Source organism: Pungitius pungitius, chromosome 4 (assembly GCF_949316345.1).
Source record: "Pungitius pungitius chromosome 4, fPunPun2.1, whole genome shotgun sequence".
Classification (NCBI taxonomy): Eukaryota; Metazoa; Chordata; class Actinopteri; order Perciformes; family Gasterosteidae; genus Pungitius; species Pungitius pungitius.
The window spans coordinates 3,070,969-3,086,174 of NC_084903.1; positions in this window are offsets into that span (position 1 = coordinate 3,070,969).

Consider the following 15,206-nt stretch of genomic DNA (forward strand, 5'->3'; position numbering starts at 1 on the left):
TCTTTTCTTGGTGAGCTTCATACAGCTTTGTTTTCATCAGGCTTTCATTGTGGCGGGAGGTTTCTTCATATTTGGCTATGAGGGATAACTTCTCCTCTTGCCACAGCGTATAAGCCTTCTTCAGGTCCTGCTCAGTCTTATCAAGGGCAGCGTCGGTCTTATTGTTGATATCCATCTTCACCTGTAATGCTTTCAGGGCTGCTGCCATCCTATCTGTCTCTGCTTTCTGTTTGGCCAGGGCAACCTGGGCCAATTGCATGTTCTGTTTCACGGTTTCACGCTCCTTTGCTCTGAAGGCACCAATGCATAGCACCTGGGCGTTAAAGTGGTCGACATCTTGTAGCCACTGTTGTTGGAGGGAAACCTTCTCATTTTCCCACTGGACATGACCGGTCTTCAAGTCCTGTTCAGCCTTTTCTAGAGCAGTCTTAAGCTTAATGTTAGAATCCATCAGCTGGTCCAGTTTAGCCTGACAGGAGTCCTGAGATATCTGCTCCTGGTTGCTGATGTTTTTTGCAGAGGAAGTGGCTTCAGCCTCGGTTTTCAGGGCAGCTTTGATCACATCTGTCTCCGCTCTGTCTTCTTTCTGTGTTTGAGTCCTCTCAATTGGGCTTTCAGCCTCTGGGTCATTTTGAAGGGTCTGTTCTTCTCCATTCATCTGCTCAGTTTGGGGTCTCACCTGGCTGTCCTGTGCACATCTTACTTGCTCCTCTTGTGAACTTTGGGAAGCATTAAGCGCGGGTTCGACCTCCTCAGAAATTTCTTCCAGCTTTATCAGCTTTTGCTGGACTGACATCATTTTCCTTGCTTTTCTCTGTTGTTTCCGGGACAGTGGGCTCTCCATTGTCACTGAAGACATGTCTAAACTAAACTGATGTCTGAGTAAAAGTTGACTCTGAAACAAACTGATGTCTGAGTTAAAGTAACCTCTAAATCAAACTGATGTCTGAGTTAAAGTAACCTCTAAATCAAACTGATGTCTGAGTTAAAGTAACCTCTAAACCAAACTGATGTCTGACCAAGATCACTGACAAGTATGACACAACATCTGTGATGTCATGCATTCTATTAGATGACTAGAATCACATGACTAGAATCACATGACTAGAATCACATGACCAGAATGCATGATGTCATCCGTGAACTGTTGTTTTTGGATACCAGGGCCCTGACAAAAAATGACCTGACAAAAAGTATAAATAAATTAATAAATATATAAATGCACACATATGCGTACATAAATACAGGAATAAATGTATAAATGCATACATAAATAAATGTGTAGATAAATAAATGTGTCTGAATAAAAAAATGCTGAAATAAATATAATATAAAAATAAGTAAATGAATGTAACCATTAATAAATAAAAGTTGATAATCAAACAGGTCATAAACATACATACCACATATTTTTATTTCTACATTTCTGTTCCCCTACATTTCTTGAGCAATTTATTTATGGGTCTGTATCATATATTTATTTCTACATTTCTGCATATTTTATTTATGTGTGTGTCAGCAAACGATTTAGAGAAACACATTAAGAAAGACACTCTTCACTTCCTGCTGGATAAAGTGACGGAGGACATGTCTGAGCTCACTGAAGACGTGGTTGTGGAAAATGACCAAACAGTGGTCGATCCTCCTGGAACCAGAGGAGCAACACATGGACGTGGTACTTTATTCTCCTTTGGGGGCTCCCTGCTCGGCACATGGCGCAGCTGTTTGGAGGGTGCTGCGGTACGGGAAAATGTAATAATGTCAAGTGTGTTTTCCTGGATTCATGTGTTATCTTTTAAAACTGGCTGTATATTGTTTGGCAAATGTACATAATATTTACTGATGGCGGTCCGCTGACGTATGCACTCCAGTGGGGGAGCGTTTGCTCTGCGATCTCCTTAAACTGTCTCTGCTCTGCTCACTGAGTGTAGTCACCTACTGCTGCTAGCACATCCCGTCAGACCACGATTAATTATTTATATCCGTTAATGAACTTTTCTCCTCTTGTTACCCTGGTAACCCTGGCTGTCATTGCAGACGTTTGCGTCGATTCTTACTGTGAAAATCCACGTACTTCCGGTTTAGCGGCTACGCTTTGTATTTTAATTTTATTGGAAAAACCACAAAAAAAAAGAACGGAGTAAAAAGTTGTTGGTATGGTTTTTTTACAGTAAAAAGGACAGTGATAAGAGATGGGGACTCGACTTGAGACTCGTCCTCGAAAGACTTCAGACTCGACTCGGACTCGAGCTCAGAGCCTTGCGAGCATCTCTGGTAGATTGTAAGTGGCAGGCGGTCATCTTATCCTTTCCAGGAGTTTAACACATATATTTGTAATAAAACTGTCATTGTAAGCACACTAAATTATTTATTTCCACATCCGGATAGAAAGGGTCTGGAGACATGTTCATTTGAATTGTTTTTACGCATTATCTAGAGGCCATATTAGCAGATGTCCCACTGTGACCGACGTGACTGAACCTCTGTCCACATCCTCACTGGAGAGTAATTATCCACTTAAAAGCATAAAAGCAGAGGTCTTTGCAGAGTCACTTTTCCAAAACACTGCTGTCTTAAAAGGCAGACCAGCTTTTCATGCAGTTTTTAACTCAACTCAATCAGCATGGTGTATAATTCACATGTTAGTCCCTGAAAGCCATCTGAGAGCAGCGTACTTCTCTCTGCAGCAGAAGATATGTGTGATCAGCTCCTGCTCTCTGCCTTGACTGTATATCTTAAGCTATTTCAGGTCTTCTTAGACGCTTTCCAGTACAGTAAGGTGTCAGTCTGGTGTCCTGGGTTCACATTTTTTTTAAATCATTGTGACCACATATTTGTTAACGTTTTATCTATTAATCTACACCATTACTCGTCTAATAATAAATTACAAATTGCATAATATGTTGAATTGTTTACATATTTATCTAACCTAAGCCGTTTCCTCAGTTGATGCTCTTCCACTCTCTCTCCAGTCCAATCTATACAGAGTGCACGGCTGAGTTCATTATGAAGATCCCAAAGGGGCACATTGGTGGGCTCACATCATCCAATCACACAAGCCGGGAAATGACTCCAAGGGGACCCTGAAGACGAGGGCAGGGAGGACTTCTCTGACCGTGCACACGCAGACCTCCATAGATGTAGCACAAATCCCTTCACACGGATTTCCAGCTCGAAACACATTGGTGTATTGATACCTGCCAAAGCGTTTCATTGGATTAGCTATGTCATAGACACAAAAATACTTGAAACGTATGAGAGATCCAAGCCCCTTCAAAATGTGAACCGTGAATTTAAGTTGATGTAATGTCAGTCGATTGAAAAATGCATTGCACGTTACGTAAGCTAAGCTACGGAGGTTAAGTCACTCAGTGATATAGCATCACAACTGAATTAACTACATTATCTTAATAGTAAAAGTTGCTCCTGTTTAGGACTTATGTTGGAGCTCAGCCAATGGGATTGGGATTGTCCGCTATTCTTCGAGCTGTAGCACAGTAAACTACTGGAATGTGCGACAGTATGAACGTACCTTTATGCACTAGTCTATGTATGCCTGGTGCATTGTGGTAAAGACCCCAAGTAGACAGATTATAACTCATTTGTGAATTGAAAAAAACAAACCCCACTTATTTACATTATGTTAATGGTAGATTGTTATGAAGGACATTGCTGTGGCTGACACATTTCTCCATTATTCCATGTGAAAGGTATTTGTCCTCCTCTTTGTTCATACATGCCTCTCCCTTTGATCACGTATTCGTCCATCCATCTCAATCTCTATTTGTAGTGAAGGTTGGTGTTGTTGTAATTACTGCCTCCTACTGCATCGGTCACACACACACACACACACACACACACACACACACACACACACACACACACGGCTTTGAATATAAAGACAGGCCTTCCACATTTCATGTCATGTTATTCATGTCTCTTATCCCCATTTATGTAAATTGCAGGGCTTCATCAGATTGAGTCCTCCTACCCAGCTCAACTGTTGTGATCCTCTTGTGTTTCCGAGGATTTCCACGTGATGCGGGTAATCACGCCCGTCTCCTCGGCCCACGCGTGGGGACATTGCGCCACGGTAGACAGACCGCGAGTTCATTGAAAGGTCAACAAATAAACCGGCGTATCTTGTTCCGTGCAGCCCTGCCACTTGCTCGTTCCGTGTTTGTGTGGACCTGAAGAGTTGAGCCATGCTCATCAATTCCCACAAGGGGAGTGGGGAGTGAAAGTCCCCATTATTGTTAGTAACCTTGCGGTAATTCAAAGGCCTGTTTGCATCCCGATGGATCAATGCCATGATTCAGTGGCCATCTATCACTCAGCGAAGCGGAATAAAGGCAAACCGGGCGAGGGCGGGAAAAGGCAGGGTATCCAGAAGAGGATGACCTGCCGAGGAGTTATATAGAAATTCAATATCCGCTCATTAGCTGCAGCTAATAAAATGGTAAATAAAAAAATGTGAGCTCCCGGATATTGATTTTAAGGCCCACTGACAATTTAACTGAAACGTTTTATTACAATTTATTTGAACCTTTTACACTATGTGACCTTCTACTAAAGAATCCCATGTTTTACTGTCTTAAAAAGATTAAACATTTCCAAATTTGAGATGTATCTGTTTGTCTGCAGGGCCCGAGGGCATCGTAGCATGACCCACGGAAACGCTGACTGCTGACTACAGACTGTCGGTATGTGACGAGCTTAGAGTACCATTGATCAAATCAGACAAAACAAACCATACAATATCTTTGGTCAATATATTTATCAGGTTGTTCTAAATTTGACAGAACTAAAAACTCGAGTAAACGCAGCATCAAAAATAACTCAACGCCTGATGCCAGATAATAGCATGGTGGCTGTACTTTTAAAATTGAAAAAAAAAAATGTACTAATGAAATACAACTTTGGAGCAAACAGAAGCACAAGGCAGTTAACGTTCACAGCGATTGCCACTTTGGCTAAAAAGTACTCGGGAAACAGAAATCCATTAGAGAGATTTTGTCAGACAACCACTTTAGTAATTAGGATCTTATCCACCTCGCTGCACCTGAGGCCCGGGCTGATGTGTCCGTCTGCAGCCTTGTCCAGATAAAGGAGCAGCCGGTTGGCGTCCCCCAACTTGCCCTCTCCCTTGGCTGCAGAACTTCCCCGTCCTACAAAGCGTCTCGTTGCCGTGTCTTGTCCTTTCGTACAAAGGTTAGTGCTATCAATGAGGTCTGGGATTCACCAGCACAAATATAAAGGGAGAGCAATGTCTATTGACCTCCATGAACCCCAGGATGTATAAATCATAAAGACTCATTGATGTACTTTTTGATTAACTTTACATTGATGCTTCAGTTGGCCCAATAAGCAGCTTCAATGTTTTGCTGTCACAGGAAATGTAATTGGCATATCTGGAATGTAGAAGAATAGTCCACTCACCACTGTGACCATTCCCCCCCCCCCAACCCCCCCGCCTGACAGCAGCCAGGGCAAAGAGCAACACCATGATGGATGGAGGGTGGGAAAGAGGAGCCTTGCAGAGGAGGGTAAGGAGAGGAAACGGAAGGAGGGATGGATTATTATCTGGTTCCAGACCAGTAGCTTTCAAAGTGGAGGTCCTCAAGCTAAAGGAGTAATGGATTCAATTTGGCTCTAATGATCCCTATTAGGCAAGGAGGTCCGACGGGGACATTCCCTGTTTTCATTCTTCTCTGGTCCTCATTCTCTTCACGGTCCCTGTATTTCAGCCCAAACCGTTTTCTATCCCTGCATGCAAACCCCAGTCTAACCTGGATCTGGACTCCACTGTGTTTCTAGATGAGTCCATGTCATGTCAACGATTTGGGCTCAGTGCTTGTTCAGAAAATAGTGCACCACAATGTACATCACAATGTAAAGCATGTCACTTCCAGTGAGCAGGCTCTGAATGGAGCGCACTGTTGGCATTTTTAAGCAGTGGTTCTGGAACAGTTGATATTTCGGACACGCTGTTGCTGCTGAATCAAATCTTAAAGAAGCTGTTCTGGCTTTTGTGTGGCGTTTTATCAGCATCGACTCGAGCTGAATGATTGAGCCGGCGGGGACAACCTGAAGGCTTAACTCCCCCCTGCTGTTCTGATGGAGGGGTCACAGGTCATACCAATTCATTATGCACTAGGCATGATTTGTTCTTGAGGAAGAGACCGTGTGGAGATGTGTGCAGCAGAGATCAGAGCCATCAGCTAGATGTTTGATAAAGAGCACATCCTGTTGGGACAGTGGACGTGCGTTTCTTATCATTTATTTTGGTCCAAAGGAAACATTTTCGGCATATCTGGGCTTCTGGAAAAGTGGCCGCTGGACCAATGGCATTGGAGTGTTAATGAAAAGGCTTCCTCTGGTCAGTCACACACATCATGTTTGAGCTTTGACCTGTTACCCCACAGTCAGTGGAGGGGAACACCGGCAGGAAGATGACTGGCAAACAGAAATCCTTCTAAAGTTACAAATACATAACGCCAACATTCAGGATCCAGTTAGGAGCGTCTACCAGCTTTATTTTGGAAAAAAAACAGTGGTGGCTGGTGTAAAATGTTCCAGGTAGGGCAAGCAAAACAAACATCCCAGGTTGATTTAATGCAAAACAATTAAGGTAACAAAACCACTACCATGCAATTAAATGTTTAATATTTATTCCAACAGGAAAAACAGCAGTAAATAACAGACCCGTCTTCTGTGTGCAATCTTGAGCTTTCCCCTAGTGGAGCTAAAACACATAAAGACAGGGCAGAGATGGGCAAGGAGGGGCAGGATCGCATATATTTTACGCAGATATGATATTTGACAAATATTACTGGGTACATTCCATAGATCAAAAACACAAATAATAACATTTTTTTAAATGTAATATGTCTTTTGTTAAAAACTAAGATTTAGACAGCTGTATTTCAAGGCAAGCATGCATCCAAATGTATACACTTGAGCCAGAGCCCTGTAGAAAAGACAGTGTCCCAATGTTTTCATGAAACTGATGGAAATCTCTCACAAGTGGACTTTGAAGGAAAGATAGCAAACACCAGACAGCTTGAACCCCATTAGTGTAGTACAATGGCATTACTAGGGCCTGTTTCTAATAGCCTTGTCTTGTGTCGCAGTTAAAATCCATTCTAGCAATCTGGAACTTTTACTTTAACTTCTACTTTTACTGTGTGCTGCACACAGTTCAACAAAGACTGAAAAATGGAAGACACAGCTAGCCTTGCTAAAAGTACGACACAGATCCACTCCTTGAAAGGTTCATACCTTTCACAAGGTTTAGAATCATGGAGAAAACCTAAAATCATCCACCGCCCAACCAGACTGGAGCCACAGCCAAAAGTGAGTTTAAAAAAACGAATGTATGTAACTGTCACAAAACGGGTGGCAGAAGCAGGACTCAAATGCAGACTAATGCAGACAAAAAGTACTTTAATAAACGCAGACAGGCACACATGCACGTCCACAGGGATCCCGAACTCACAAACAGGGTGACAACACTCAATGACTCAACGCGGGACACAATACACACAGTGCTTAAACACACTGGGAAGGTGCAGGTGTTGGACACAGGTGGAAACAATTGGGGACACGGCAGACAATCACAGGGGGCGACACGGCAGGAAGTGAAGTTAACCCAGAAAACAACAAAATAAAACAGGAAACAAACCCAACACTCCAGTAACACTATCTGCAGTATAGCCTTGAACCCCCTTAGGCAGCCGGTTAATCTCAATGCATTTATTAGGTTTTATCCTATGCATTTATGTATTTTGTATGTACGTTTGGTAATCCAAATTGTTAATAGCTAGCCATCATCTATGGGTAGATACGTAGGATTATTACTCTTTTAGTGAAACAACGTGATACACCCATGACTTTTTCTGTCTGTGAGTTCACTCACCTATAGCCGACCCTCCCCCATGACCCCAGGTGTGTTTACTCCCTGCTACAGTGTTTGATTCCCAGGACCTAGTGACAGGAGCACCTGGGAGAAACAACACATTTACACACAGAGGAAGGCCGGGACGGGGAAGGCCAATCGATCTGTGTGTAATGATAATAAAGTGTTTTCCCTGATGATTATTTTGCAACAGATGGTTCTTCCTCTGTGCATCAGAGCAATAGAGGTACAATTTTTTTTCAAGTCAATATCTGATTGAGAAATGTTTGAGTTGAGATCTTGAGACATGTATGTAGTTTTTAATCTTAATCAATTCACTTATTCTCTCACTGCATGCTAATCAGTCTTTTTTTTTTAATCCTATAATTTTGTTTTTCTCCTCAGCATCAATTTCATTAACTATTTGGGGGAGGGAAATGTCTCATACAGAAACAACATTGAAGTTGGAATTAGTCATTTGTAAAAAGAGACAGGACAGCATATATGTGACAGGCTCTTTATCCGAAAGTTGTACAAACAGAAAGGAACATTTAATTATCTTTTTTGTTTTTTAAACTGAAATGATGTCTGTTGTAACGCATGTATGATGAAGTGTATGCTGGAAGGTATGAGTATACCTTTGCTTGGTGACGTAGTGAATGTTCACCAGGCTGGTTGATGATCTGAATAACTGGTATGTTAGCTAGGAACATGTTAGCGCTCTTAGCTCTCAGAGCTTTGTGTTTTGCAGTGTGTGTTGTGTACAGAGAGAGGGAGAGAGAGAGAGAGCCATTTAAAGAGAAGGTGAGAGGAGGTTGAAGATGAAGAAAAGAAAGATGTAATTCAATGACTTTGGTGGGGTCTTAGTCATGAACTGTTGGCGAACATTGTTCGTCATAGTTTTAGATAACGAAATCAGCCCTCGTTTGCCCAAAGCTCAGAGCTGTCGAGTATGCTGACCATCAGTCACATTGAATTCATTGTAAAAATGTAATACTGACTTATAGTTCCTACAGGGTATATCCATATTTTCCTTTAGAAATAATTACATTGTCCTTTTTGGATATTGGAAATAGTGGCGTGCGCCGGCCTTAAAGCTAAAACACAATTTGACACGTTCAATAAAAACAGGCTTTTGTTACCCTCTGTAGGGGCCAAGTTTGGGTCACGTTCGGCTGAGCAAGGAAAGGCATTTTGAAAAAAATAACAGGGACTACAATCGAAAAACAGCTGAAGAGGAGAACGGTTGCTAAAAGAAAAAAGGCCCTTAGTGTGAACATCAAAGAGGGGATTTAGGAGAACAGAGAAGAAAGCAAGCATGTTAATTATTGAGTGCGATGACTCAAAAAGGCAAACATTAACCACACGGAGGTTTAACCCACAAGGTAAGTGGTGAGCTAACCTCTTCTGTTCCAGCAAGTGTGCATGCTTGTATATGAGGTCAAATATTTGTAAGGGGGCACTACTTCATTGTGCAAATATTTATTAGGAATATAAAATTATACACAGTATATGAATATACACTCAGTTGTATATATATATATATGAGAGAGAGAGAGAGGTCAAATGGGTTGTAATAGACATGTAACTTTGTACTCAGCAGAAAAGAGAAACCCTATCGCTGCCACAATTGCATTATAAGGGATGTCTCCACATAGAGACCACGTGTCACCTTGGACAATTAAAGAGGTATGTTCTCTTACTCAGCCATATGCACCGGTACACGTGAACACAATAGGGGCCAGGAGACGCCACCAGTGCAGCAGTTAGTCTGTGCCGGAAGGCGGCCATTATTACAATAGTTGCTGTTGATGCAGACCTTTAAACCAGGCTAACAGCTCACTGTCGCCAGCGCACACACTCCCACGCTGATAATGACACATTCCAGGGACAAATTGTCTCTGTATGATGGGTCTCTACGCCATCCTGTGTCCACGCGTCCATCTCTCCTCGCTCGTCTCACTACACCCCTTACTAAGTTTCCGCTGAGGTGTTACTGTCGCTGTCATTTCAAACAAAAAAAAACTCATATTTTGTGAAAGACAGCAGCATGTGCCAATTGTTCTCTTGAAGGAGTAGCGCCTCAGCGCCAAGTACCGAGCGCTAGTCCGCCTGTCAATGCCCCAATCCATCACGCCCCCACTCGTGAAAAAACACCCCGATCCACCAGTTTCCGGCAGAGCCCCGCGGCCCGAGAGGTGGAGAGGTTAACCCTCTCTTTGTCGCTTCACAAATTGTCCCACTGAATGCTGAAGGTCAGCAACAGATAACAGAGAGGCGATCTCCAAACCCCAGCTCTGCCTAGGCCTACTGCAGAACCACAACCCCAGTGTGCTAGTCCATTTGCTCTCTCGGTGTCACCCTGAGCGTCTGAGACTACCAGTAGATGTTTGTGAAGAAATTGTTCCAGCAACCTTTCTTATTTGAATATTTCTGTATTCCAATGGGACAATTAAGATGTTTATTTATGCTCTGGGCTTTACTCCAAGCTCTGATAGCGTTCCCCTAACTCGTTATTACACAAAATATCTTCTCTAGTAATTTAGCTGACTTGGTCGTTTAGCACAAGTCATGGCGATCGCCCACCCAAAGTGCAAGTAGTGGGGGTCATTTTTTGTATCAACGCATGTGATCTACTGGTACTGCCTTGGCGATCACACCGTGTTAAAAATGTAACACACGCTGCTATCCCATATCTATCAAACACAAACATAGCAAACACACACACTGTCGTTCTATATCAAATACACTATACACACATGTATAGTACTGTAGAAACACATCATCTACCCGCCCTGCTTCTTTCTATTTATGGGGGCTTGTCTTTTTTTTTTCCTTGTCCGCTTCAAGATCATAACTCCACCCCTCCATTTCCTCCACCCATCACTGCCTGCAGAGCTTCCCCAAATGAGATAAGAGCACTAATGTGATTGGGAGAGAGAGAGAGAGAGAGAGAGAGAGATTCTAATTTCATAGAAACTCCATCAGGCTAATGGAAACTCTGGACTGACCGCCCAGCTTCTCGCACACACACACACACACACATACAGTCATTTACTCTTCACTACAATGTACCTTGTGATCGTGAGAACCTATTAGCATTCACCACAATACGCTGGTACACAGAGTAAGATGAATACGCAGAAAGCGGGAACGCGGAGAGCTCTCAGTAGGAAGGAGAGAGCAATGAGGGTGATAGATGGACTAGCAGAGGGCAAAAAGGATGAAATGATACTTTAAGATGGAAAACAAAAAAGTCCCCCTTAATCAGAAGGAATAGTGTACAAAGCAGGGCGGACAAGCGACCGATCTGATGGTTGCCCGGTGCAGACAGTTCACCAATTATGGCTGTGCAGGACCAGGCTACTCGTTGAGTCCTGGGACGACGTGAAGGCAGACTGAGGAGGTGGAGTCATGTCATCCATGGGTGGGGTTGGAAGAAAATGATGGATGGTTTTCCTCCAACAATCTGTCCAGCACAACGGAAACAAAAGAGAGTGTATACTGTCATGTGCACACAAACACTGCAGCTTGTCATTCGCTCTCCGCTGATTCATTTCCACTTGGGAGTCTCGAGTGAGGACATTTGACAGGGACAGGTGACAAAAAGTGTAGAGGAGACGTGTCCTTGAGCGCACTTCTCTCCTTCTCTCCCTTATCGTCTTCCGCTTCCTTAGATCGGATGCATGTTTTTGTCGGATTCTTTCTCCTCTGACTTACTCATTTATTCATGAAAATACAGCTTTCTTTATCTGTTATGTACATGCATCTTTGCCTCCACTCATATTGACGGGCGGATGGCGTATTTTTTAATTTTATTTATGTGTGTAGAATCCTCAGTGGATTTGATACAAACAGAAAAGCCAAAAAAACTCACCTCTTTGCAGCTTAACAGTATCCGGCGATCGTTGAGTCCCGAGCGGAGCAGGCTTCCTCCGTTTGTCTGTTTCTGTGCACATTGGGTGTGATCTCTGTCTGTCAGTAATACTGAGGACAAGCAAAGGGGGCCAACAGAAGGACCGGGGTGAATCCACTCAGGGACCTTGACCTGAGAGGCGCTTTTGGAGATGCCTCGCCTGGGAACAAAGGCGAGTTGGGACTCAACAGTGGGTGCTGTAAGAAAGTGTTAATAATATTAATTCAAACCTTCAAATGAGAAGAATTTGCATTTATTTATTGCACATTTAAGCTCATAGGCTGCAGCATCGCCGTCATGTGATCAAGCTTTCAATGTGCGTCCATGTTGAAACGGGATCCCTGCCTCCAAAGAACAGAAGGACATGCAGCTTTGTGCGTAGGTTTGTACACATCTATGATGTTGAAAGGTGGATCCTTGTTTTTTTTAAATGACAGAAAACTCAATTTTTAAAGGTTGATACTTTAGATTCTGAAAAAAAAACGTCCTACCTGTGCTTCTTTGGCATTAAAAAAAAGAGACTAAAACAAGCGAATACAAGGATGTCATTTCTGGTGACTAGAGAGTGAAATGGCATTAGGTGTAGTTCCTCCTTCCATTGGGGAAGACAACATGAAGTCACACATCCTCAGTCCTGCTGAGTATTACGGTGAAGATGAAGTAAGGAAGCACCGTCTCTGCTGTCTTTCATCTCTTTTTCGTTGTTGGTCTGTGACATACGAAGGAGAAGACGAGGAAGCAGAGGTTTTAATTAGCAGACTGATTAGCGTCTTACATCGTTTGTAATCAGATTAGTCTGTATTGGATCACAGAGGACCCACATCGTGTGCTACATTGATCTGTGTGTTTAAGGCTGGTTACAGGATCCATAATGCATTATACATCCCATCTCCTCCGCCATGATTTATGAAGAGATTCACACACACACACAAACACACGCCTCAACACGCACTGACAACCACGAATAGTCACTGTGACTTCATGCTATTGCTCTTCATCTGGTCAGACCTCTCCTCTGTCTCTGCTGAACCGTCTCACTGCATCATGTATCAGGTGCTGTACTGGAAAATATTACATGTTTTCAATTTAATGAGCAAGCAAAGGCTGCTATGTACACTACTTAGCTCCTGTCAGCTAATTAACTTCAAAGAATGCGGTGTATTTTATTTGACTTCAATGAAAAAACAAAATAAATCACACGTATTATAAATTGTTGCCTGTGTATGGATGGATGTGCAGCATGTCATCTCTGTGTTTTAGAGCTCCCTCTTTCCAAAAAACAACTTGACTCCACATCAGTGCGCCACAGTGTTGGAGGACTCTTCCCTTCATCCCTATGAGCACAGACGAATGCAAAGTCAACCCCTCACACAGTGTCCTACTGCTGGATACTCGGTAAAGCATTTGACCGACTCCCAGGAACCTCGGTGTGTGACACTTGAGAGCCGACTCTCCCTGACATCACAGCGACGACGCGATCCCGTAGATACACGCTCCACAACATCAGGAGAATACGACCCCTTCTCACTCAGAAGGCGGCGCAGGTACTGATTCAGGCTCTTGTCATCTCCTTGACTACTGTAACTCTCTCCTGGCAGGTCTCCCTGCTGCCGCCATTCGACCACTGCAGCTCATCCAGAGTGCAGCAGCTCCACTGCTCCTTAAACTTCCTCCTACACTCCTCCGCTCTCTTCACTGGTTACCAGTGGCTGCCCGCATCCAGTTCAAAACATTGGTTCTCACGTACCATGCTGTGAATGGATCGGGTCCAGTCTACATCCAGGACATGGTCAACCCCTACATTCCAACCCGCACACTCCGCTCTGCATCAAGCTGCTTGTTCCTCCCTCACTGAGAGCAAAACACTCCACTAGATCACGACTCTTTGCTGCCCTGGCTCCTAAATGGTGACTTTGATATTGAAGACTGGCTGTTTGCTTCCAGTCATTGGGATTTTAACTGCGATCCCTAAACTTAAGTGAGTAGTTTATTTGAACCCAACCTGGCAAAACCAGAAAGCTGCTGGATACACTGACGCTGTGGACGCATCCTGCCACCACTCGCACACAGGCTCCACCCACAGCTCACGTCCAGCAACAGCAGGTCTGCTGACCAAACCAACACATCAATATGCCTGCGTGCGTGCGTGTGTGTGTGTGTGTATGTGTTTGACGGTGTATATGGAGATTGAGCTGTATAGGAAGGGGGCGTGGAAAAGTGAATGTGTCCCAAGGGCCTGGTCCACAGGAAGAGACACACACACAGGGGAAGGCCAGTGGAAGAGCTGGGAACATAAATGGCTCCAACACTCAGAATGGACTCAGATGGGCACAGGGCCAGCTGGCTGACTACGGAAACCCACTGTGTGTGTGTGTGTGTGTGTGTGTGTGAGAGGGGGTGTAAGTGGGACATAAAAACTAAAAAGGACGTTAAGGAGTGTTAAATCAATCACTGCCCGCTGTCCATGCTCTTCTATGTGCTCACTTTCTTTTTTGCTCAACCTGCAACACTACCTGTTATCACCCACTGGATTTTAGGCACGAGGCCTTCACTCTGCTATTAGTGGCAGCAGCTGTTTTGGCATTAGCCATATAAATCCAGGGACATTCCCTCCGTCTATAAACAGCTCGCCCACCAAGCAGCCAGTGGAGGGCTGATGGGAATCAGCAGTAAGGCCCGCTGAGCCTGGCAGGACACCGAGGAGACACAAGTGTGGTTTGTGCATGACAAAACGTACATGCATTCTTGCACATGGTACTTCCCTCTCAGAGGTTTTCATGTTTCAGCAGAGAGATTGTCACGTGGATCAGCAGCAACAAAATAGTATTTTAAATTGAAAAGAGATCTATATCAAGTGTCATAAAGTAATACATGCAGTCCCTGAAACCTCTGATTAAGAATTATGAGGCATATGACAGTGGCTGATAGAAGGGAGCATGCATGATGAAGGAGACTGTCGAGTGAGGGACTCAAGGAGATTCACGGCTGACACAACGCACCGTGCAGCAGACTTTGCTTCACCAGCCTTTCGTCTGTCACCATGAAGACAGGTTCTAACATCTCATCAAAGCTAAGCGGAGTTTTTGCACAAAGAAGCAAGACATCGAGCCATGGTACAACGCTAAACTTAGACATGAAGAGCTTTAAAACGACATGCTTGAGTCCTGGGGAAGCTGTTATTGCTGCTTAAGGTGCCTTTAGTAAATGCTGACTTTGAGGTGGGAAACATTTTGAATTCATGTTAAAACAAACAGATCTTCTGCAGGTGGCCAGTGTGTTGCAATTGGTGGAATCTACTAGCAGAAACGGAATAGTTTCATCTCACCTGACACCAAGAGTCATTAGCTTAGAATGAACCCGTCATACCTACATAAGTGGGGAGTCCTCCGTCAC